Source organism: Anomaloglossus baeobatrachus, chromosome 7 (genome assembly GCF_048569485.1).
Source record: "Anomaloglossus baeobatrachus isolate aAnoBae1 chromosome 7, aAnoBae1.hap1, whole genome shotgun sequence".
Lineage (NCBI taxonomy): Eukaryota > Metazoa > Chordata > Amphibia > Anura > Aromobatidae > Anomaloglossus > Anomaloglossus baeobatrachus.
In genome coordinates, this window is record NC_134359.1 from 249,220,022 (window position 1) to 249,244,876 (window position 24,855).

A 24,855-nucleotide genomic window follows, 5' to 3' on the forward strand; every position below is an offset into this window, starting at 1 on the left:
GTATATCGGTGAGGAGGAGCTAAGTCTGCACTGCTCTGGGCAGATGCCAGCTGAGTTACACAGCCAGCCAGCCTCTCAAAGCAGCTCTAATTGCCAATGTTAGCCCCTTAAATGCAGATGTCAATCTATAATAGTGGCATTTAAGTCATGCATGCCAGGCTTCCATCGGCCCACCCAAGACGTAAGGGCAGAAATCCGAACCAAGACATAACAAGCCTGTAGGGAGATAGAACGTGAAGCTTCGTACTTTAGTATCACTTGCGCCAGGAACTTTAATCTGAATCTCCTTCCTGGGTTTCGTGCAAAAAGTATGGACGTGTCAATAACATTTGGATGTATCATCTGGAAAAAAGGAAAGAAAAAATGGTCAGGGTCGCACTGCCGTCGCTATAGCACGACCTTAGCATACAATTTAATACAAAGAGAACAAAAAGGACTTAACGTGCAAGAGAGTAAGGTCATCATAAATAAATCAAAATCACAACCATAGTTACTGCATATAAAAATTAATTTTATTACAAAGAGTATAAAAACAGGTTGGATTTTCATAATATATAAGTGTACTTTAGTATAGAAAATTAGTGATCACAGTGAAAAAATGAGGACAGCAAAAAGCAACACAATACCTAAACATGTCAGGTGTAACAAACAGATGAAAAGCTGACCCATGAGACATAGTAATAGAAGATATATATGAGGTAATAAGCCATGGGAATAGCCAGGTAAAGAGAGACTGATTGGATTAAATGAAGGTAACAAGTAGATTACACTTCACTTTGAATGCATGAAATCTCCATTATATGTCAATAACTCAAAGAAGGTTAGCTCGGAGCATTTCAGAAAATACAATCAATCAGGCTTGCACATATGTCAGACTGCGCTGGTCATAATCGCAACTCGTGTGCCCCTACGCGTCTCGCCTCAGCTTCATAAGGGGGAGTAAATAGGAGAAAGTGCCGGTGGAAAAGAATTCTAGCCAGGTGGGGTTTATAAATCAAACAGCCGATGCTGATAGGTTAATCCAGATGTCAGTATAGTCCAGACCATTGCGCGTGTGTTCATAGCCACACCCCCGCTCGCATCATTTCCGGCTCTCCAGCGGTGACATAAGGTGTCAGCGCTACAGAGGCCATCGGGAGCGAACAAAGGGGGAGGCGAGGGAAGGCGCGCGCACAGGACAAACTCACTGCATGTAATTGACGAGAGCGTAGGTGCGCGCATGCGCATTACGCAGCACCCACATCTCAAGCCAAAAGTAAAGGAGAGAGCACACAAGGGGTATTATAGGGGGATATATAATCAAAAATAGCAATAAGATGCCTGACAAATCATTAATGGCATATCGGTCGTGCATATATACATATAGAGAAGCAGTCGAAATATAAATAGATGTATTCATTCATTGCACCTCATATATATCCACAACTACCCAAGCCTCTGGTATAATCATATCCAGGATATATTATCAGCACACCCAAAGAACATATGCATATGAGAAACACATGTATACAAAAAAGCTGTCCATGCATATAAAAATGTATACGTATATAAAAGATATGAAAGAAATGCAGTATGTATAAAGTACATGTATACATCACAATAGAGCATATGTGCATGTATGCATACATGTGATCACACGTACATGCACACATACACACACGCTGATGCAAAGTCCATAAACATATCCCGACACTACATCAAAACTGGATACAATAAATATGTAATTGCATAAACATAGATATCCCCCAGAAATATACACCATTGATATCCCCTCCAAATGTGCGATGATGATTCTCAATTGAATAAAAGATATGGCCCTATTCAGGAAGGCTGATCAGAAACCACATTATGGCGATTTGATAGATAAGGCACCTATAAAAATCCAAAGAAAAAAGAGCAAATTAAAACCAGTGCACATAAAAAAACTCAAAATAAACAAACACGAAGAAAAAGATGAATAAAAACACTGAATATAAAGGGGACAAACTTTATCCAACTATAATAGACATTTTGAAACATAAAAGAATGCAAAAACGGTTGTTGCACTCGACTACCATCATAGAGGCCTAGAGTACAAAGAGATGTCTACGAGACGCTGAAGCCGAATGAACACAAGATTCTATAAAAAAGGTGAGAAGGTAAGATTCTCATTCAAACCATGGGGTGAGACTGTATCCAGTCTCACTATCCATTCGCATTCACGTCTTGCCAGAGCCTTCTTGTAGTCCCCACCTCGTATTCCCAGATGTATAACATCAATCCCTATAAATTTCAAATCGTCAGGGTTACATTTATGGTGGCTTTTAAAATGGCGAGGGATGGTTTTAAGAAGGTGGATGTTAGTTTCATCGCGCGCCGCCAAAATGTCCCTGACGTGTTCCCTAATGCGTTTACGGAGTTCACGTGATGTGAGCCCAATGTAAATGAGACGGCATGTACATCTGGCATAGTATATGACATTCGAGGTTCGGCAAGAAATATAATGCCTTATCTCGAATGTCCTACTCCCATCCGATGACATAAAGGAATTAGCCCGTATCATATTCCGACAAGCCAGACATGACCCACAGGGAAACGAACCCAAGTTGGTTCTGGGTATATTGAAAAGGGATTGGGTTTTGAGCATATAATGACTGTGTACTAAGTGATCCTTTAAGTTCTTGCTCCTTCTTGCTGTCATTAGAGGCACATTTGGAAGTTTAGGACCCAGTACACTATCAGATTTTAAAACAGCCCAATGTTTCTTTAGAACCTCTCTAATATCATCCCACTGGTTGTTAAAAGTGGTGATGAACCTAGTCATACCCTCCTCCTTATCTTTCTTCCCTCCAATCAATAACGTAGGCCTCTTGGCATTTTTTGCCCGATTATACCCATTTTTGATAGTACGATGTGAGTATCCACGCTCCCGGAACCTAGCTCTAAGATCCTCAGCCTGGGCTTCAAAGTATTGATCAGTTGAGCAGATCCTTCGGGCGCGAAGATACTGTCCTACAGGTATTGCTCGTATCGTGGAGGCCTGATGATTGGAGCTAGCGTGGAGGAGTGCATTGACTGAGGTCTCCTTTCTGAACATATCCGCCTGTAAAGAGCGGTCTGGATGCACAATCAGTTTCACGTCTAGGAAGTCCATTTCTGCAGGATGGTATTTATGGGTAAGTTTGATGCCATACTGATTCATATTGAGGGAGCAGATATAATTCTCCACCTCAAATGAGGTGCCCCCCCACAGAATCAGTATGTCATCAATATATCTTATCCATTGTTGGACGGGGGCATCGGTCCGTGCGTCACCTCCAAACACCTCCCTCTCCCAGAACCCCAGGAAGAGGTCAGCGTAGGAGGGCGCACAGGCCGCCCCCATCGCGGTCCCCCGCTTCTGCAGAAAGAACTTATCTCTAAACGTGAAAAAGTTATGTGTCAGGACAAATTCTAACAAGTCATAGATCAACTGACACAATTGTGCATCCAGACTACTCATGTTCAGAAAAAAGTCAACCGCCCTCAGTCCATGTTGATGATCAATGCACGTATATAATGCCTCCACGTCAATAGTTGCGAGGAGGGTCCCATCGTCCACAAAGAGACCATCAACCCGCCGCAGGACGTCAAGAGTGTCCCGGGCATAGGAGGGCAGCGTTTCCACCAGTGGATGTAAAAAATGTTCAATGAACTTACAAACTGGGTCGCACATCCCTCCAATGCCCGAGACAATCGGACGCCCCGGGGGGGCAGACAGGGTCCTTGTGGACTTTGGGAAGTAGGTAGAAAGTTGGTACAACAGGGCATTTGATGATTAAACCGTCCAATACTTTCTTAGTAATAATGCCCTGTCTAAAGGCTCTATTAAGAATATTATATAGCTCAATCATAAATCCACCAAGTGGGTTTTGTGTCAAGGGGGCATATGTATGACGGTCGCGAAGTTGGCGACCTGCTTCTTTTTCATACATGTGCCGAGGCCACACCACCACATTTCCCCCCTTATCCGCTGGTTTGATGATAATGTCATCCAGTTCCTTAAGTTCTTTTAAAGCCCTACGTTGGTCAGAGGTGAGATTATCTCCTGCATGTCTCTTATTCAAATTTTTAAAATCTTCAGAGACCAATTTGCAAAAGATCTCAACCTCAGGGCAAATCGAAAATGGGGGGAAAGTGGTGGAGCGGGGATATATTGAGGTGGGAAAGTTAGTCGCATGATTCCCTACCATTTGTGGGGAGGATTCATCCAACTCCTCAAGAATAGAAATGGCCTCTACTTCGGCATCAGTCAGGGGGGAAATGTCCAAACTTCTCTTAGCGTGTAATTTTTTCAGCACCAATTTTCGGGAGAAGAGGTGTAAGTCCTTGATCACTGTAAAATAATTAAAATCATAGTTAGGCGCAAAATTCAAACCGAGGCTTAATACCTCAATCTGTGATTTAGTCAGGACCAAATTGGAGAGGTTGATTACCTCAAGATTATGTCCCTTAGTCTTTTTCTTAAGATCCCTCTTATATTTCTTGGTTTTTGCGGCAATGATATCCTTCTCCCACTTTTGGTACTCATTATCAAGATCTTCCTTCAGCTTGGACATAGCCTCACCCGATAATTGGCCAGTAAGATGTTCTTGAATGCCATTGATTTCCAATTCAATTTCAGAGAGAGATTTTGAATTGGCTTGTATCAAAAGGCCCATATGGCCCTTTGAGCAGGAGTTGGAGAAATTCTCCCATTTTTCCTTAAATTCTTCGTCCTCAACGACATAACAAGGGAAAACCCTGACTCTAAGGCCACGTGGAACAAGACCCCTCTCCAGATACCTTTCGAGAAAGGCCCTGTTCCACCATAGCCGAGTTTTGCGGTTAAGCAGCTGTTTCAACTTGTCAATCGTAAGGTTGTTGTCCCTAGACGGTGTATCTAAAACTACTTCCATGTCCTCACAAAACACTTGATCAAGTTTATTCTGCCACGTGGACTCACGGGCCTTGTGATCCATTCTTGCGGAAGATGCTGTGAATACACACAGAAAGACAATCATAAATAGAAAAGTCCGCAATCGTGGAATCGCATATGCGGCTATCAATTGACCGCTATAGCACGACCTTAGCATACAATTTAATACAAAGAGAACAAAAGGACTTAACGTGCAAGAGAGTAAGGTCATCATAAATAAATCAAAATCACAACCATAGTTACTGCATATAAAAATTTATTTTATTACAAAGAGTATTAAAACAGGTTGGATTTTCATAATATATAAGTGTACTTTAGTATAGAAAATTAGTGATCACAGTGAAAAAATGAGGACAGCAAAAAGCAGCACAATACCTAAACATGTCAGGTGTAACAAACATGAAAAGCTGACCCATGAGACATAGTAATAGAAGATATATATGAGGTAATAAGCCATGGGAATAGCGAGGTAAAGAGAGACTGATTGGATTAAATGAAGGTAACAAGTAGATTACACTTCACTTTGAATGCATGAAATCTCCATTATATGTCAATAACTCAAAGAAGGTTAGCTCGGAGCATTTCAGAAAATACAATCAATCAGGCTTACCCATATGTCAGACTGCACTGGTCAGAATCGCAACTCGTGTGCCCCTACGCGTCTCGCCTCAGCTTCATAAGGGGGAGTAAATAGGAGAAAGTGCCGGTGGAAAAGAATTCTAGCCAGGTGGGGTTTATAAATCAAACAGCCGATGCTGATAGGTTAATCCAGATGTCAGTATAGTCCAGACCATTGCGCGTGTGTTCATAGCCACACCCCCGCTCGCATCATTTCCGGCTCTCCAGCGGTGACATAAGGTGTCAGCGCTACGGAGGCCATCGGGAGCGAACAAAGGGGGAGGCGAGTGAAGGCGCGCGCACAGGACAAACTCACTGCATGTAATTGACGAGAGCCTCTGGTATAATCATATCCAGGATATATTATCAGCACACCCAAAGAACATATGCATATGAGAAACACATGTATACAAAAAAGCTGTCCATGCATATAAAAATGAATACGTATATAAAAGATATGAAAGAAATGCAGTATGTATAAAGTACATGTATACATCACAATAGAGCATATGTGCATGTATGCATACATGTGATCACACGTACATGCACACATACACACACGCTGATGCAAAGTCCATAAACATATCCCGACACTACATCAAAACTGGATACAATAAATAGGTAATTGCATAAACATAGATATCCCCCAGAAATATACACCATTGATATCCCCTCCTAATGTGCGATGATGATTCTCAATTGAATAAAAGATATGGCCCTATTCAGGAAGGCTGATCAGAAACCACATTATGGCGATTTGATAGATAAGGCACCTATAAAAATCCAAAGAAAAAAGAGCAAATTAAAACCAGTGCACATAAAAAAACTCAAAATAAACAAACACGAAGAAAAAGATGAATAAAAACACCGAATATAAAGGGGACAAACTTTATCCAACTATAATAGACATTTTGAAACATAAAAGAATGCAAAAACGGTGGTTGTACTCGACTACCATCATAGAGGCCTAGAGTACAAAGAGATGTCTACGAGACGCTGAAGGCGAATGAACACAAGATTCTATAAAAAAGGTGAGAAGGTAAGCTTCTCATTCAAACCATGGGGTGAGACTGTATCCAGTCTCACTATCCATTCGCATTCGCGTCTTGCCAGAGCCTTCTTGTAGTCCCCACCTCGTATGCCCAGATGTATAACATCAATCCCTATAAATTTCAAATCGTCAGGGTTACATTTATGGTGGCTTTTAAAATGGCGAGGGATGGTTTTAAGAAGGTGGATGTTAGTTTCATCGCGCGCCGCCAAAATGTCCCTGACGTGTTCCCTGATGCGTTTACGGAGTTCACGTGATGTGAGCCCAATGTAAATGAGACGGCATGTACATCTGGCATAGTATATGACATTCGAGGTTCGGCAAGAAATATAATGCCTTATCTCGAATGTCCTACTCCCATCCGGTGACATAAAGGAATTAGCCCGTATCATATTCCGACAAGCCAGACATGACCCACAGGGAAACGAACCCAAGTTGGTTCTGGGTATATTGAAAAGGGATTGGGTTTTGAGCATATAATGACTGTGTACTAAGTGATCCTTTAAGTTCTTGCTCCTTCTTGCTGTCATTAGAGGCACATTTGGAAGTTTAGGACCCAGTACTCTATCAGATTTTAAAACAGCCCAATGTTTCTTTAGAACCTCTCTAATATCATCCCACTGGTTGTTAAAAGTGGTGATGAACCTAGTCATACCCTCCTCCTTATCTTTCTTCCCTCCAATCAATAACGTAGGCCTCTTGGCATTTTTTGCCCGATTATACCCATTTTTGATAGTACGATGTGAGTATCCACGCTCCCGGAACCTAGCTCTAAGATCCTCAGCCTGGGCTTCAAAGTATTGATCAGTTGAGCAGATCCTTCGGGTGCGAAGATACTGTCCTACAGGTATTGCGTGGAGGCCTGATGATTGGAGCTAGCGTGGAGGAGTGCATTGACTGAGGTCTCCTTTCTGAACATATCCGCCTGTAAAGAGCGGTCTGGATGCACAATCAGTTTCACGTCTAGGAAGTCCATTTCTGCAGGATGGTATTTATGGGTAAGTTTGATGCCATACTGATTCTTATTGAGGGAGCAGATATAATTCTCCAGCTCAAATGAGGTGCCCCCCCACAGAATCAGTATGTCATCAATATATCTTATCCATTGTTGGACGGGGGCATCGGTCCGTGCGTCACCTCCAAACACCTCCCTCTCCCAGAACCCCAGGAAGAGGTTAGCGTAGGAGGGCGCACAGGCCGCCCCCATCGCGGTCCCCCGCTTCTGCAGAAAGAACTTATCTCTAAACGTGAAAAAGTTATGTGTCAGGACAAATTCTAACAAGTCATGGATCAACTGACACAATTGTGCATCCAGACTACTCATGTTCAGAAAAAAGTCAACCGCCCTCAGTCCATGTTGATGATCAATGCACGTATATAATGCCTCCACGTCAATAGTTGCGAGGAGGGTCCCATCGTCCACAAAGAGACCATCAACCCGCCGCAGGACGTCAAGAGTGTCCCGGGCATAGGAGGGCAGCGTTTCCACCAGTGGATGTAAAAAATGTTCAATGAACTTACAAACTGGGTCGCACATCCCTCCGATGCCCGAGACAATCGGACGCCCCGGGGGGCAGACAGGGTCCTTGTGGACTTTGGGAAGTAGGTAGAAAGTTGGTACAACAGGGCATTTGATGGTTAAACCGTCCAATACTTTCTTAGTAATAATGCCCTGTCTAAAGGCTCTATCAAGAATATTATATAGCTCAATCATAAATCCACCAAGTGGGTTTTGTGTCAAGGGGGCATATGTATGACGGTCGCGAAGTTGGCGACCTGCTTCTTTTTCATACATGTGCCGAGGCCACACCACCACATTTCCCCCCTTATCCGCTGGTTTGATGATAATGTCATCCAGTTCCTTAAGTTCTTTTAAAGCCCTACGTTGGTCAGAGGTGAGATTATCTCCTGCATGTCTCTTATTCAAATTTTTAAAATCTTCAGAGACCAATTTGCAAAAGATCTCAACCTCAGGGCAAATCGAAAATGGGGGGAAAGTGGTGGAGCGGGGATATATTGAGGTGGGAAAGTTAGTCGCATGATTCCCTACCATTTGTGGGGAGGATTCATCCAACTCCTCAAGAATAGAAATGGCCTCTACTTCGGCATCAGTCAGGGGGGAAATATCCAAACTTCTCTTAGCGTGTAATTTTTTCAGCACCAATTTTCGGGAGAAGAGGTGTAAGTCCTTGATCACTGTAAAATAATTAAAATCATAGTTAGGCGCAAAATTCAAACCGAGGCTTAATACCTCAATCTGTGATTTAGTCAGGACCAAATTGGAGAGGTTGATTACCTCAAGATTATGTCCCTAAAGCTGGTGTCACACACAGCGACAACGACGTCGCTGCTACGTCACCATTTTCTGTGACGTTGCAGCGACGTCCCGTCGCTGTCGCTGTGTTTGACATCCAGCAATGACCTGGCCCCTGCTGTGAGGTCGCCGGTCGTTGCTGAATGTCCAGCTTCATTTTTTGGTCGTCACTCTCCCGCTGTGACACACACATCGCTGTGTGTGACAGCGAGAGAGCGACGAAATGCAGGGAGCAGGGGCCGGCGTCTGGCAGCTGCGGTAAGCTGTAACCAGCGTAAACATCGGGTAACCAAGGGAAGACCTTTCCCTGGTTACCCGATATTTACCTTCGTTACCAGCCTCCGCTCTTGCTGCCAGTGCCGGCTCCTGCTCTGTGCACATGTGGCTGCAGTACACATCAGGTAATTAACCCGATGTATACTGTAGCAAGGAGCCAGCGCTAAGCAGTGTGCGCGGCTCCCTGCTCTCTGCACTGTGACATGTAGTTGCAGCACACATCGGGTTAATTAACCCGATGTGTACTGTACCTAGGAGAGCAAGGAGCCAGCGCTAAGCGCGGCTCCCTGCTCTCTGCACATGTAGCACAGCGACGTTATGATCGCTGCTTCTGCTGTGTTTGACAGCTATGCAGCGATCATAACAGCGACTTACAAGGTCGCTGTTACGTCACCGAAAATGGTGACGTAACAGCGACGTCGCTGTCGCTTAGTGTGAACCCAGCTTTAAGCTGGTGTCACACATAACGACGACGACAACGACGTCGCTGCAACGTCACCATTTTCTGTGACGTTGCAGCGACGTCCCGTCGCTGTCGCTGTGTGTGACATCCAGCAACGACCTGACCCCTGCTGTGAGGTCGCAGGTCGTTGCTGAATGTCCAGCTTCATTTTTTGGTCGTCACTCTCCCGCTGTGACACACACATCGCTGTGTGTGACAGCGAGAGAGCGACGAAATGAAGCGAGCAGGAGCCGGCGTCTGGCAGCTGCGAAGCTGTAACCAGCGTAAACATCGGGTAACCAAGGGAAGCCCTTTCCCTGGTTACCCGATATTTACCTTCGTTACCTTGCTGCCGGCGCCGGCTCCTGCTCTGTGCACATGTGGCTGCAGTACACATCGGGTTAATTAACCCGATGTATACTGTAGCAAGGAGAGCAGGAAGCCAGCGCTAAGCAGTGTGCGCGGCTCCCTGCTCTGTGACATGTGGCTGCATCACACATCTGGTAATTAACCCGATGTGTACTGTACCTAGGAGAGCAAGGAGCCAGCGCTAAGCGCGGCTCCCTGCTCTCTGCACATGTAGCACAGCGACGTTATGATCGCTGCTTCTGCTGTGTTTGACAGCTAAGCAGCGATCATAACAGCGACTTACAAGGTCGCTGTTACGTCACAGAAAATGGTGACGTAACAGCGACGTCGTTGTCGCTGTCGCTTAGTGTGACCCCAGCTTTAGTCTTTTTCTTATCTACCATTTGTGGTGGTGTGATTGTACGTTTAACACCACCCTGATTAGGTTGTTTTTTTGATAGTCCAATTGAGCCACCGAAGGACGTATGAAGATCAGGACGTCTATGCGTTCCCTCTTCCATCGATGATAATGATGAAAAAGACATTGATCGTGATTTTGAATTGCGCCTCTTTCTCATTTGACCAAAGGACTTCCACCTGTACACCATGCCGCTCTTGGAATCATTAAGATCCCTCTTATATTTCTTGTTTTTTGCGGCAATGATATCCTTCTCCCACTTTTGGTACTCATTATCAAGATCTTCCTTCAGCTTGGACATAGCCTCACCCGATAATTGGCCAGTAAGATGTTCTTGAATGCCATTGATTTCCAATTCAATTTCAGAGAGAGATTTTGAATTGGCTTGTATCAAAAGGCCCATATGGCCCTTTGAGCAGGAGTTGGAGAAATTCTCCCATTTTTCCTTAAATTCTTCGTCCTCAACGACATAAGAAGGGAAAATCCTGACTCTAAGGCCACGTGGAACAAGACCCCTCTCCAGATACCTTTCGAGAAAGGCCCTGTTCCACCATAGCCGAGTTTTGCGGTTGAGCAGCTGTTTCAACTTGTCAATCGAAAGGTTGTTGTCCCTAGACGGTGTATCTAAAACTACTTCCATGTCCTCACAAAACACTTGCTCAAGTTTATTCTGCCACGTGGACTCACGGGCCTTGTGATCCATTCTTGCGGAAGAGGCTGTGAATACACACAGAAAGACAATCATAAATAGAAAAGTCCGCAATCGTGGAATCGCATATGCGGCTATCAATTGACCGCTATAGCACGACCTTAGCATACAATTTAATACAAAGAGAACAAAAGGACTTAACGTGCAAGAGAGTAAGGTCATCATAAATAAATCAAAATCACAACCATAGTTACTGCATATAAAAATTAATTTTATTACAAAGAGTATAAAAACAGGTTGGATTTTCATAATATATAAGTGTACTTTAGTATAGAAAATTAGTGATCACAGTGAAAAAATGAGGACAGCAAAAAGCAGCACAATACCTAAACATGTCAGGTGTAACAAACAGATGAAAAGCTGACCCATGAGACATAGTAATAGAAGATATATATGAGGTAATAAGCCATGGGAATAGCCAGGTAAAGAGAGACTGATTGGATTAAATGAGGGTAACAAGTAGATTACACTTCACTTTGAATGCATGAAATCTCCATTATATGTCGAAGGTTAGCTCGGAGCATTTCAGAAAATACAATCAATCAGGCTTACCCATATGTCAGACTGCACTGGTCAGAATCGCAACTCGTGTGCCCCTACGCGTCTCGCCTCAGCTTCATAAGGGGGAGTAAATAGGAGAAAGTGCCGGTGGAAAAGAATTCTAGCCAGGTGGGGTTTATAAATCAAACAGCCGATGCTGATAGGTTAATCCAGATGTCAGTATAGTCCAGACCATTGCGCGTGTGTTCATAGCCACACTCGCATCATTTCCGGCTCTCCAGCGGTGACATAAGGTGTCAGCGCTACGGAGGCCATCGGGAGCGAACAAAGGGGGAGGCGAGTGAAGGCGCGCGCACAGGACAAACTCACTGCATGTAATTGACGAGAGCGTAGGTGCGCGCATGCGCATTACGCAGCACCCACAACTCAAGCCAAAAGTAAAGGAGAGAGCACACAAGGGGTATTATAGGGGGATATATAATCAAAAATAGCAATAAGATGCCTGACAATTTCATTAATGGCATATCGGTCGTGCATATATACATATAGAGAAGCAGTCGAAATATAAATAGATGTATTCATTCATTGCACCTCATATATATCCACAACTACCCAAGCCTCTGGTATAATCATATCCAGGATATATTATCAGCACACCCAAAGAACATATGCATATGAGAAACACATGTATACAAAAAAGCTGTCCATGCATATAAAAATGTATACGTATATAAAAGATATGAAAGAAATGCAGTATGTATAAAGTACATGAATACATCACAATAGAGCATATGTGCATGTATGCATACATGTGATCACACGTACATGCACACATACACACACGCTGATGCAGTCCATAAACATATCCCGACACTACATCAAAACTGGATACAATAAATATGTAATTGCATAAACATAGATATCCCCCAGAAATATACACCATTGATATCCCCTCCTAATGTGCGATGATGATTCTCAATTGAATAAAAGATATGGCCCTATTCAGGAAGGCTGATCAGAAACCACATTATGGCGATTTGATAGATAAGGCACCTATAAAAATCCAAAGAAAAAAGAGCAAATTAAAACCAGTGCACATAAAAAAACTCAAAATAAACAAACACGAAGAAAAAGATGAATAAAAACACCGAATATAAAGGGGACAAACTTTATCCAACAATAATAGACATTTTGAAACATAAAAGAATGCAAAAACGGTTGTTGCACTCGACTACCATCATAGAGGCCTAGAGTACAAAGAGATGTCTACGAGACGCTGAAGGCAAATGAACACAAGATTCGATAAAAAAGGTGAGAAGGTAAGCTTCTCATTCAAACCATGGGGTGAGACTGTATCCAGTCTCACTATCCATTCGCATTCGCGTCTTGCCAGAGCCTTCTTGTAGTCCCCACCTCGTATTCCCAGATGTATAACATCAATCCCTATAAATTTCAAATCGTCAGGGTTACATTTATGGTGGCTTTTAAAATGGCGAGGGATGGTTTTAAGAAGGTGGATGTTAGTTTCATCGCGCGCCGCCAAAATGTCCCTGACGTGTTCCCTGATGCGTTCACGGAGTTCACGTGATGTGAGCCCAATGTAAATGAGACGGCATGTACATCTGGCATAGTATATGACATTCGAGGTTCGGCAAGAAATATAATGCCTTATCTCGAATGTCCCACTCCCATCCGATGACATAAAGGAATTAGCCCGTATCATATTCCGACAAGCCAGACATGACCCACAGGGAAACGAACCCAAGTTGGTTCTGGGTATATTGAAAAGGGATTGGGTTTTGAGCATATAATGACTGTGTACTAAGTGATCCTTTAAGTTCTTGCTCCTTCTTGCTGTCATTAGAGGCACATTTGGAAGTTTAGGACCCAGTACACTATCAGATTTTAAAACAGCCCAATGTTTCTTTAGAACCTCTCTAATATCATCCCACTGGTTGTTAAAAGTGGTGATGAACCTAGTCATACCCTCCTCCTTATCTTTCTTCCCTCCAATCAATAACGTAGGCCTCTTGGCATTTTTTGCCCGATTGTACCCATTTTTGATAGTACGATGTGAGTATCCACGCTCCCGGAACCTAGCTCTAAGATCCTCAGTCTGGGCTTCAAAGTATTGATCAGTTGAGCAGATCCTTCGGGCGCGAAGATACTGTCCTACAGGTATTGCTCGTATCGTGGAGGCCTGATGATTGGAGCTAGCGTGGAGGAGTGCATTGACTGAGGTCTCCTTTCTGAACATATCCGCCTGTAAAGAGCGGTCTGGATGCTCAATCAGTTTCACGTCTAGGAAGTCCATTTCTGCAGGATGGTATTTATGGGTAAGTTTGATGCCATACTGATTCTTATTGAGGGAGCAGATATAATTCTCCAGCTCAAATGAGGTGCCCCCCCACAGAATCAGTATGTCATCAATATATCTTATCCATTGTTGGACGGGGGCATCGGTCCGTGCGTCACCTCCAAACACCTCCCTCTCCCAGAACCCCAGGAAGAGGTTAGCGTAGGAGGGCGCACAGGCCGCCCCCATCGCGGTCCCCCGCTTCTGCAGAAAGAACTTATCTCTAAACGTGAAAAAGTTATGTGTCAGGACAAATTCTAACAAGTCATGGATCAACTGACACAATTGTGCATCCAGACTACTCATGTTCAGAAAAAAGTCAACCGCCCTCAGTCCATGTTGATGATCAATGCACGTATATAATGCCTCCACGTCAATAGTTGCGAGGAGGGTCCCATCGTCCACAAAGAGACCATCAACCCGCCGCAGGACGTCAAGAGTGTCCCGGGCATAGGAGGGCAGCGTTTCCACCAGTGGATGTAAAAAATGTTCAATGAACTTACAAACTGGGTCGCACATCCCTCCAATGCCCGAGACAATCGGACGCCCCGGGGGGCAGACAGGGTCCTTGTGGACTTTGGGAAGTAGGTAGAAAGTTGGTACAACAGGGCATTTGATGGTTAAACCGTCCAATACTTTCTTAGTAATAATGCCCTGTCTAAAGGCTCTATCAAGAATATTATATAGCTCAATCATAAATCCACCAAGTGGGTTTTGTGTCAAGGGGGCATATGTATGACGGTCGCGAAGTTGGCGACCTGCTTCTTTTTCATACATGTGCCGAGGCCACACCACCACATTTCCCCCCTTATCCGCTGGTTTGATGATAATGTCATCCAGTTCCTTAAGTTCTTTTAAAGCCCTACGTTGGTCAGAGGTGAGATTATCTCCTGCATGTCTCTTATTCAAATTTTTAAAATCTTCAGAGACCAATTTGCAAAAGATCTCAACCTCAGGGCAAATCGAAAATGGGGGGAAAGTGGTGGAGCGGGGATATATTGAGGTGGGAAAGTTAGTCGCATGATTCCCTACCATTTGTGGGGAGGATTCATCCAACTCCTCAAGAATAGAAATGGCCTCTACTTCGGCATCAGTCAGGGGGGAAATATCCAAACTTCTCTTAGCGTGTAATTTTTTCAGCACCAATTTTCGGGAGAAGAGGTGTAAGTCCTTGATCACTGTAAAATAATTAAAATCATAGTTAGGCGCAAAATTCAAACCGAGGCTTAATATCTCAATCTGTGATTTAGTCAGGACCAAATTGGAGAGGTTGATTACCTCAAGATTATGTCCCTTAGTCTCCTGTAGGGAGATAGAACGTGAAGCTTCGTACTTTAGTATCACTTGCGCCAGGAACTTTAATCTGAATCTCCTTCCTGGGTTTCGTGCAAAAAGTATGGACGTGTCAATAACATTTGAATGTATCATCTGGAAAAAAGGAAAGAAACAATGGTCAGGGTCGCACTGCCGGCTCTATACACACGAATGGTGCGAAGTGAGCGCTCACCTGCAAAGCTCGCAGGTCGTTCTCCAGCGAGTGTCCCACCAACACGGCGTCTGGAGGAAGGAGAGCTTTTATTCTTTCCTGGACGTCCTTCAGTTTGGTTTTTACAGGATGAGCTTCTTTTTAGTGATCCTCGAGAGCCTGACCGCACATAAATTACACAAATGTGAGAGATTGTGTTGTACAGAAAAAAGAAAATCTCTTCGGGAACATTTACTTAGGTATTAACAGGGTCATTTCGGTAAGACAGAGCTCCGGCCATGTTACTACAGAGGAACGGTAACCAGATCAAAGAGGCCACTTTTTGGTCTTATTTTATTCCCGTTACACCCCCGAGTGACACCTCTTTATCTGCTGTGCGGTTCCAGAAATATGCTCTTTTTTTGTGCTAATTGTTATGGCTTTTATAAGAGGACGGGGCTCACAGATCAATTATTCAAAACAGCCTAAAGACACGAATGGGAGGATCCTCGCGAGCCATGTTCCAGAGGATCGCTCCGCAGGCCACGCCCCGAAAGGATCCCCCGTCGCACGAGCCACGCCCCAGGAGATCCCACAAGAGCCACACCCTAGGGGATCCCACGGGAGCCACACCCTAGGAGGATCCCATGCGAGCCATGCCCCTGGGATTCACCCGAGCCACGTCCCAGGGGATCCTACCCGAGCCACGCCCCCTGAGAAAAGACCATAAAGAAAATACACCAAATAAAAATAATCCTCCCTCCCCGCTAGCCAAGCCCCAAATGGATCCCCTTGCCCCACCACAGAAAGTTATCCTGCGAGCACACCCCGGGTCGATCCCACGCGGTCCACACCTTGGGGCTCCCCCGCCTCGCGAGCCACGCCTCGGAGGAATCCCATGCGAGCCGCGCCCTGGGGGATCACCCACCACAGAAGACTACCCTGTGAACCCAGCCCCGGGGGTGGTCCCACGCAAGCCACAGCCCCGGGGGTGGTCCCACGCGAGCCACAGCCCCAGGGGTGGTCCCACGCGAGCCATAGCCCCGGAGAAAAGACCATAAAAAATAACACCAAATAAAAAGGCCCATACTGTATTGTGGATTTAAATAAAATAAAAAAACGAAAAACTTAGGGGAGCATCAGAATTAAAAAAAAAAAAAAAAAAAAAAAAAAAATTGGTTACTTTTGACCTGGTTACAGGTCCTCTAAGGCTTTGTGCGCACTTACCGGATTTTGCCGCGGATTTTCCGCAGATCTGCTGCATGTTTCGCTGCAGAAAATGTTCATAACATCTCTGCAGTGAATCACCAGCAAATCCTATGGAGAAAAAAAATCCTGTGCGCACTGGGCGGAATTTGACAGCTGCATGTTTTGCTGCGGGAATCCCGCAGCAAAAACAAGTGCATGTCACTTCTTTTCCGCACATCGCTGCGGAATTTCACTCCATTGACTCCAATGTTAATCATGAAATCCCGCAGGGAATAACACAGGTAGCAAATTCTGTGCGGTTCACTGCGTTTTCCTGCGTTATTCCCTGCGGTATTTCACGGTTTACCTCCGGTAATGTACATCGCCTGTCTGCGGTTTGCAGGGAAGTGATGTCATTACAGGAAGAGGAAGCGGAGCAGAGTAAACACAAACACATCACAGACACAGATAGACATCACAGACACAGAACACACATAGAAAGAAAACGGAAATATAGAAAACAAAGAACGTGGGCTCCGCTGCATATTCACCGTCCAGCCGAGGTAAGCACACAGCGGCGGCCCGTTATTCTCAGGCTGGGGAGGGAGAGGGGCAGGGTTAATCTCCCCCGCCTCACTCCCCCTCCCGCAGCCGAGAATATCAGCCGCAGCTGCCCCGGGACTGTCGCATGCATTATGCGGCAGCACCGGCGTGTCCCCGGCTCTTCTTGCTGCCGTGTAGCAGTGGCAGCAAGGTAATACAAGGGGTTAATGATGGTGGGGGACCACCGCCATTAACTCCAGGCTTGATCATGGCAGCGTCTATGTGACAGCTGACATGATCAACCCGTAAGTAAAGTGAAAAAACACAGACACCGAAAAATCCTTTATTTTAAATAAAACAAACAAGCCTCGTTCACCATTTTATTAACCCCTCCCGCACCAAAGCTCCGGCGTAATCCACAGCTCCGTCGTAATCCACAGGTCCTGCGCTGCTTACATCCAGCCGCGACTGTCACAGACACAGCGATGAATGAATGCAGCAGACAGCAGAGGTAATTACCGGTCATTTCCCACGGCCGGTAATGTGAAGTCACTGCCGACCGTGGGAAATGCAGCGATCTGTCCTCTATCTATCTATCCCTCTGTCTATCTATCTATCCCTCTATCTATTCTTCTGTCTATCTACTATCTCAGAATTAAATGACTTTTTTTTTTTTTCAATGTGCTTTATTGCATTGAATGCAATAAAGCACATCCCAACCCGCACGCAGCAAAACCGCGGCAATACTGCGAACAATACCGCGGTAAACCGCGGCAAACCGCATGCGGTTTTCGGGTGCGGTTTCCCGCGTTTTTTTACCGCGGGTGCGGTAATCTTTGAGAGCATGCGGAATTTTCTCAAGAAAATTCCATTTCCCAGTGCGCACATAGCCTAAGTAATTTCTCTTCTACCTAATGAGCAGATGCATAAATGAGCCACTTTCTCATCAGTCAGCCTGTCCACGTATTACATTAGCCATTCATATACATTACTGGCACACTGTATTTTCCTTGCAGATAGTTTAATAAGCAGATCATTGAGGCAACTGAGAGTTTGCCATGGTAAAACATTACCTTTAACAGGGATGCACAGAATTAGTAAAACACAGTTGGGTTCTTCCAAAAACAGCTTCATACCTGCCCTTTATTTCTATGTAATAAAGCCACTCGGCCCCAATCACTTCAATGGAGCAGAACTACAGGACCAGACACAACCCACGGACAGATGTGGCGGTTTTGACAAATCATCCACGTTTTCTTATCCTGCACAACGTTTTATGTACATATTACTAATAAGTAGGTATAGGAGCGCAGGTCCAGACTACATAAGGTTTGTTTGTAGTCTGTTACCATGGAGACAAATATTCCAGATTCTAAGAGCACGTCAGAGCCATCATTGTAAAGTAATAAGCGGAACAGCCCAAAATTTTAAGTCATTGGGTGATCTGCAAGTCAACATGTCCATTTTGTTAAAAAAAATCTATTAAGCCAACCATAGATCATTACAGGAGAAAGACAGAATGTATGTAAGAATAGAGAGAATACCTGGTCTTGTAAGTTATCATGAGATTATCCGGCTTCACCAGTTCATCCATAATACACTGGCCTTGTGCATCCACTAATGACACCCAGCTCAGCTCGTGCCCTTTACAGGTCAAACACTGCGGATATAGAAATACTGGTGTCAGAAATCTATGAAACTGTCTATTAGATCAACATGGCCGCCATAGGACAACGAGCCACATGACATCTAATAGACAGCTCCTCAGGGTCCCTCCTCCCTGATCTCACACTGTTCAGTACAAGCTGACAGCTCCCCAGTGTCCCTCCTCCCTGATCTCACACTGCACAGTACAAGCTGACAGCTACTCAGTGTCCCTCCTCTCTGATCTCACACTGCACAGTACAAGCTGATAGACAGCTCCTCAGTGGTCTTCCTTTCTGATCTCACACTGCTCAGTAGAAGTTGACAGCTCCCCAGTGTCCCTCCTCCCTGATCTCACACTGCACAGTACAAGCTGATAGACAGCTCCTCAGTGGTCTTCCTTTCTGATCTCACACTGCTCAGTAGAAGCTGACAGCTCCCCAGTGTCCCTCCTCTCTGATCTCACACTGCACAGTACAAGCTGATAGACAGCTCCTCAGTGGTCTTCCTTTCTGATCTCACACTGCTCAGTAGAAGCTGACAGCTCCCCAGTGTCCCTCCTCTCTGATCTCACACTGCACAGTACAAGCTGATAGGCAGCTCCTCAGTGGTGTTCCTTTCTGATCTCACGCTGCTCAGTAGAAGTTGACAGCTCCTCAGTGTCCCTCCTCCCTGATCTCACACTGCTCAGTACATGCTAATAGCCCATCAGTGTCCCTCCTCCCTGATCTCACACTGCTCAGTACATGCTGATAGCTCCTCAGTGTTCCTCCTCCCTGATCTCACACTGCTCAGTACATGCTGATAGCTTCTCAGTATTCCTCCTCCCTGATCTCACACTGCTCAGTACATGCTGATAGCTTCTCAGTATTCCTCCTCCCTGATCTCACACTGCTCAGTACATGCTGATAGCTTCTCAGTGTTCCTCCTCCCTGATCTCACACTGTTCAGTACATGCTGATAGCTTCTCAGTGTACCTCCTCTCTGATCTCACACTGCTCAGTACATGCTGATAGCTTCTCAGTGTACCTCCTCTCTGATCTCACACTGCTTAGTACATGCTGATAACTTCTCAGTGTACCTCCTCTCTTATCTCACACTGCTCAGTACATGCTGATAGCTCTTCAGTGTCCCTCCTCCCTGATCTCACACTGCTCAGTACATGCTGATAGCTTCTCAGTGTACCTCCTCTCTGATCTCACACTGCTCAGTACATGCTGATAGCTCTTCAGTGTACCTCCTCCCTGATCTCACACTGCTCAGTACATGCTGATAACTTCTCAGTATTCCTCCTCTCTTATCTCACGCTGCTCAGTACATGCTGATAGCTCTTCAGTGTCCCTCCTCCCTGATCTCACACTGCTCAGTACATGCTGATAGCTTTTCAATGTACCTCCTCTCTGATTTCACACTGCTCAGTACATGCTGATAGCTTCTCAGTGTCCCTCCTCCCTGATCTCACACTGCTCAGTACATGCTGATAGCTTCTCAGTGTACCTCCTCTCTGATCTCACACTTCTCAGTACAAGCTGATAGACAACTCCTCAGTGTCCCTCCTCCCTGAAAAATAAAATTAAAATTACAGGTGTAACAAAATTGCGACAAAGCAATTTTTTTTTATAAAATTCAGATTTTTTTTTAAGCTACTAAACTGTATTTCTTCGGCGCTCCATTGGGAGACCCAGACGATTGGGTGTATAGCTACTGCCTCCGGAGGCCACACAAAGCATTACACTAAAAAGTGTAAGGCCCCTCCCCTTCTGGCTATACACCTCCCGTGGGATCACGGGCTGCTCAGTTTTCAAGCTTTGTGCGAAGGAGGTCAGACATCCACGCATAGCTCCACTGTTTAGTCAGCAGTAGCTGCTGACTATATCGGATGGAAGAAAAGAGGGCCCATGCTAAAGGGCCCCCAGCATGCTCCCTTCTCACCCCACTCTTGTTGGCGGTGTTTGTTAAGGTTGAGGTACCCATTGCGGGTACGGAGGCTGGAGCCCACATGCTGTTTTCCTTCCCCATCCCCCTGAGGGCTCTGGTGAAGTGGGATCTTACCGGCCTCCAGGCTCTGAGGCCGGGCTCCATCCACAGACCCGGAGATCCTGCTGGATACGGAGCTGGGTACCGTCAGGGACAAGGCCCTGCAACATTCAGGTACTCTGTGTCCCCGTACAGACAGGCACAGACACACTCCAGCGTTGCTGGGTGTTCTAGTGCGCCGGGGACAGTAGCGCTGCGCGCTTGGGTTATACTCACTGCAGCTTAGCTGAGTGAGTTTATGTGTGGGGAACTACCGCGCCGGCCGCCCCCGGAGACTGCGGCGCGGCTGAGACTTGTGGTGCGCCGGGGACTTCGCGCCGACCGTGCTTTTACGACGGCAGCGCTTATAAATCTAGTCCCCGGCTTCTGCGGCCTAGTTACGTTTCGTTCCCGCCCCCAGCCCTGTCAGTCAGGGAAGGGGAGAGACGCTGTACAATAGTCAGCGCCGAGGGCTGGAGTCTTATTTACATACTCCAGCCCTCTCACTGGGCACAGTGGGATGCCAGTTTCCCGCTCTTTGTCTGCAGCACGCCCACGGCCCGCCCCTCTTCACAGGACGCCGGCAGCCATTCCTGCACGCAGTCTGAGCTGGAGAACGGACATAGCCCTGGGAGACCCAGACAGGGGATTCTGGCGACCACACACCCGCTGTTAAGCGGGCGGTAAGCAGCACCTAGGTGCTGACCCCACTAGTGCCACAGTGTTGTTTTGTGTACTTTTGTCTGTACCTATATATTGCACTGTACGGTCGCTTCTTGGCTTATACCCCTATATTGCTCTGAGGAGACAACAGCATGTCATCCGCAAAAAGCAAGGGTGCCAAGGCACAGGCTTTATATGCTGCCTGTACCGCATGTGGGGCTGATCTACCGGCAGGTTCCACTGACCCCCATTGTGTGCAATGTTCGGTCCCTGTGCCACTTCGTCAGCCGGAGTCTATGCTAGTAGTGGCCCAGGCAGAGACGCCTGTGAACCCTGCCCCGGTGACGGGGACAGAGTTTGCAGTTTTTGCTGATAAGATGTCTGTGACTATGACAAAAATTCTAGAAACTTTGCAGTCCAGGCCGGTCACTCAGACCATGGGCACTGCTGATTCAATGTTCCCCGGTCCCCCTCAGTTGGAACTAATCCGTGCTCCAAGGGGGTCCCAGGCATCACAGGCTGAAGGCTCTGACTCGGACGACAGTCCCAGGCAGCCTAAGCGAGCTCGCTGGGAGAGACCCTCGGCGTCATCACGCTGGTCAGGGTCTCAGCGAGAGGATTCTCTGTATGATGAGACAGAGCTAGGTGATCAGGAGTCTAATCCTGAGACCGCTCTCAACCTGGATACCCCTGATGGTGACGCCATGGTGAATGATCTTATAGCGGCCATCAATAGACTGCTGGATATTTCTCCTCCAGCGGAGGAGGCAGCAGCACAGCAGGAGAAATTCCATTTCAGGTATCCCAAACGTAAATTGAGTACTTTTCTGGACCACTCTGACTTCAGAGAAGCAGTCCAGAAACACCATGCTTATCCAGATAAGCGTTTCTCCAAACGTCTTAAGGATACACGTTATCCCTTTCCCCCTGACGTGGTCAAACGCTGGACCCAGTGTCCAAAGGTGGACCCCCCAATCTCCAGGCTTGCGGCTAGATCCATAGTTGCAGTGGAAGATGGGGCTTCACTTAAAGATGCCAATGACAGACAGATGGACCTTTGGTTGAAATCTGTCTATGAAGCTATCGGCGCGTCGTTTGCTCCAGCATTCGCAGCCGTGTGGGCACTCCAAGCTATTTCAGCTGGTCTGGCGCAGGTGGACTCTGTCATACGTCCATCAGTGCCGCAAGTGGCGTCCTTGACCTCGCAAATGTCTGCGTTTGCGACTTACGCTATCAATGCGGTCTTGGACTCTACCAGCCGTACGTCAATGGCGTCCGCCAACTCTGTGGTTTTACGCAGAGCCTTATGGTTAAAGGAATGGAAAGCAGATTCTGCTTCCAAAAAATGCTTAACCAGTTTGCCATTATCTCAAGACAGACTGTTTGGTGAGCAATTGGCTGAAATCATTAAACAGTCCAAGGGTAAGGACTCTTCCTTACCCCAGCCCAGATCAAGCAAACCTCAACAGTGGAGGGGACAGTCGAGGTTTCGGTCCTTTCGAGGTTCGGGCAGGGCCCAATTCTCCTCGTCCAAAAGGACTCAGAAGGAGCAGAGGAGCTCAGATTCCTGGCGGGCTCACTCACGCCCAAAGAAAGCAGCCGGAGGAACCGCTTCCAAGCCGGCTGCCTCATGACTTTCGGCCTCCTCTCTCCGCATCCTCGGTCGGTGGCAGGCTCTCCCGCTTTTGCGGCATTTGGCTGCCACAGGTCAAAGACCGGTGGGTAACAGACATTTTGTCTCACGGGTACCGGATAGAGTTCAGTTCTCGTCCTCCGCCTCGGTTCTTCAGAACTTCCCCACATCCCGACCGAGCCGATGCTCTTCTGCAGGCGGTGTGCTCTCTAAGGGCAGAAGGAGTGGTGATCCCTGTTCCTCTTCAGGAACGAGGTCAAGGTTTTTACTCCAATCTGTTTGTGGTGCCAAAAAAGGACGGCTCTTTCCGTCCTGTTCTGGACCTAAAACTGCTCAACAAGCACGTGAAAACCAGGCGGTTCCGGATGGAATCTCTCCGCTCCGTCATTGCCTCGATGTCTCAAGGAGATTTCCTAGCATCAATAGACATCAAGGATGCTTATCTCCACGTGCCGATTGCTCCAGAGCACCAGCGTTTTCTACGCTTCGTTATAGGAGACGAACACCTTCAGTTCGTAGCCCTGCCATTTGGTCTGGCGACAGCCCCACGGGTTTTCACCAAGGTCATGGCAGCAGTGGTAGCAGTCTTGCACTCTCAGGGACACTCGGTGATCCCTTACTTGGACGATCTACTTGTCAAGGCACCCTCTCAAGAGGCATGCCAACACAGCCTGAACGTTGCGCTGGAGACTCTCCAGACTTTCGGGTGGATCATCAACTTTTCAAAGTCAAATCTGTCACCGACCCAATCACTAACATATCTTGGCATGGAGTTTCATACTCTCTCAGCGATAGTGAAGCTTCCGATGGACAAGCAGCGTTCACTACAGACAGGGGTGCACTCTCTCCTTCAAGGCCAGTCGCACCCCTTAAGACGCCTCATGCACTTCCTGGGGAAGATGGTGGCAGCAATGGAGGCAGTCCCGTTTGCGCAGTTTCATCTGCGCCCACTTCAATGGGACATTCTCCGCCAATGGGACGGGAAGTCGACGTCCTTAGACAGGAAAGTCTCCCTTTCCCAGACGGCCAAGGACTCTCTTCAATGGTGGCTTCTTCCCACCTCATTATCACAAGGAAGGTCCTTCCTACCCCCATCCTGGGCGGTGGTCACGACAGACGCGAGTCTGTCAGGGTGGGGAGCAGTTTTTCTCCACCACAGGGCTCAGGGTACGTGGACTCAGCAGGAGTCCACCCTTCAGATCAATGTTCTGGAAATCAGGGCAGTGTATCTTGCCCTACAAGCCTTCCAGCAGTGGCTGGAAGGAAAGCAGATCAGAATTCAGTCGGACAACTCCACAGCGGTGGCATACATCAACCACCAAGGCGGGACACGCAGTCGGCAAGCCTTCCAGGAAGTCCGGCGGATTCTGATGTGGGTGGAAGCCACGGCCTCCACCATATCCGCAGTTCACATCCCCGGCGTAGAAAACTGGGAAGCGGACTTCCTCAGTCGCCAGGGTATGGACGCAGGGGAATGGTCCCTTCACCCGGACGTGTTTCAGGAAATCTGTCGCCGCTGGGGAAGGCCGGACGTCGACCTAATGGCGTCCCGGCACAACAACAAGGTCCCAACTTTCATGGCACGCTCTCGCGATCACAGAGCTCTGGCGGCAGACGCCTTAGTGCAAGATTGGTCGCAGTTCCAGCTGCCCTATGTGTTTCCCCCTCTGGCACTCTTGCCCAGAGTGCTACGCAAGATCAGGTCCGATTGCCGCCGCGTCCTGCTCGTCGCCC

General features: G+C 46.7%; 1 pseudogene; it reads right to left on the reverse strand.

Annotated features, from left to right (window-relative positions):
- The window catches only part of LOC142246686 (RNA exonuclease 5-like), a 136,229-nt pseudogene that overhangs the window by 104,330 nt on the left and 7,044 nt on the right, over positions 1 to 24,855 (reverse strand).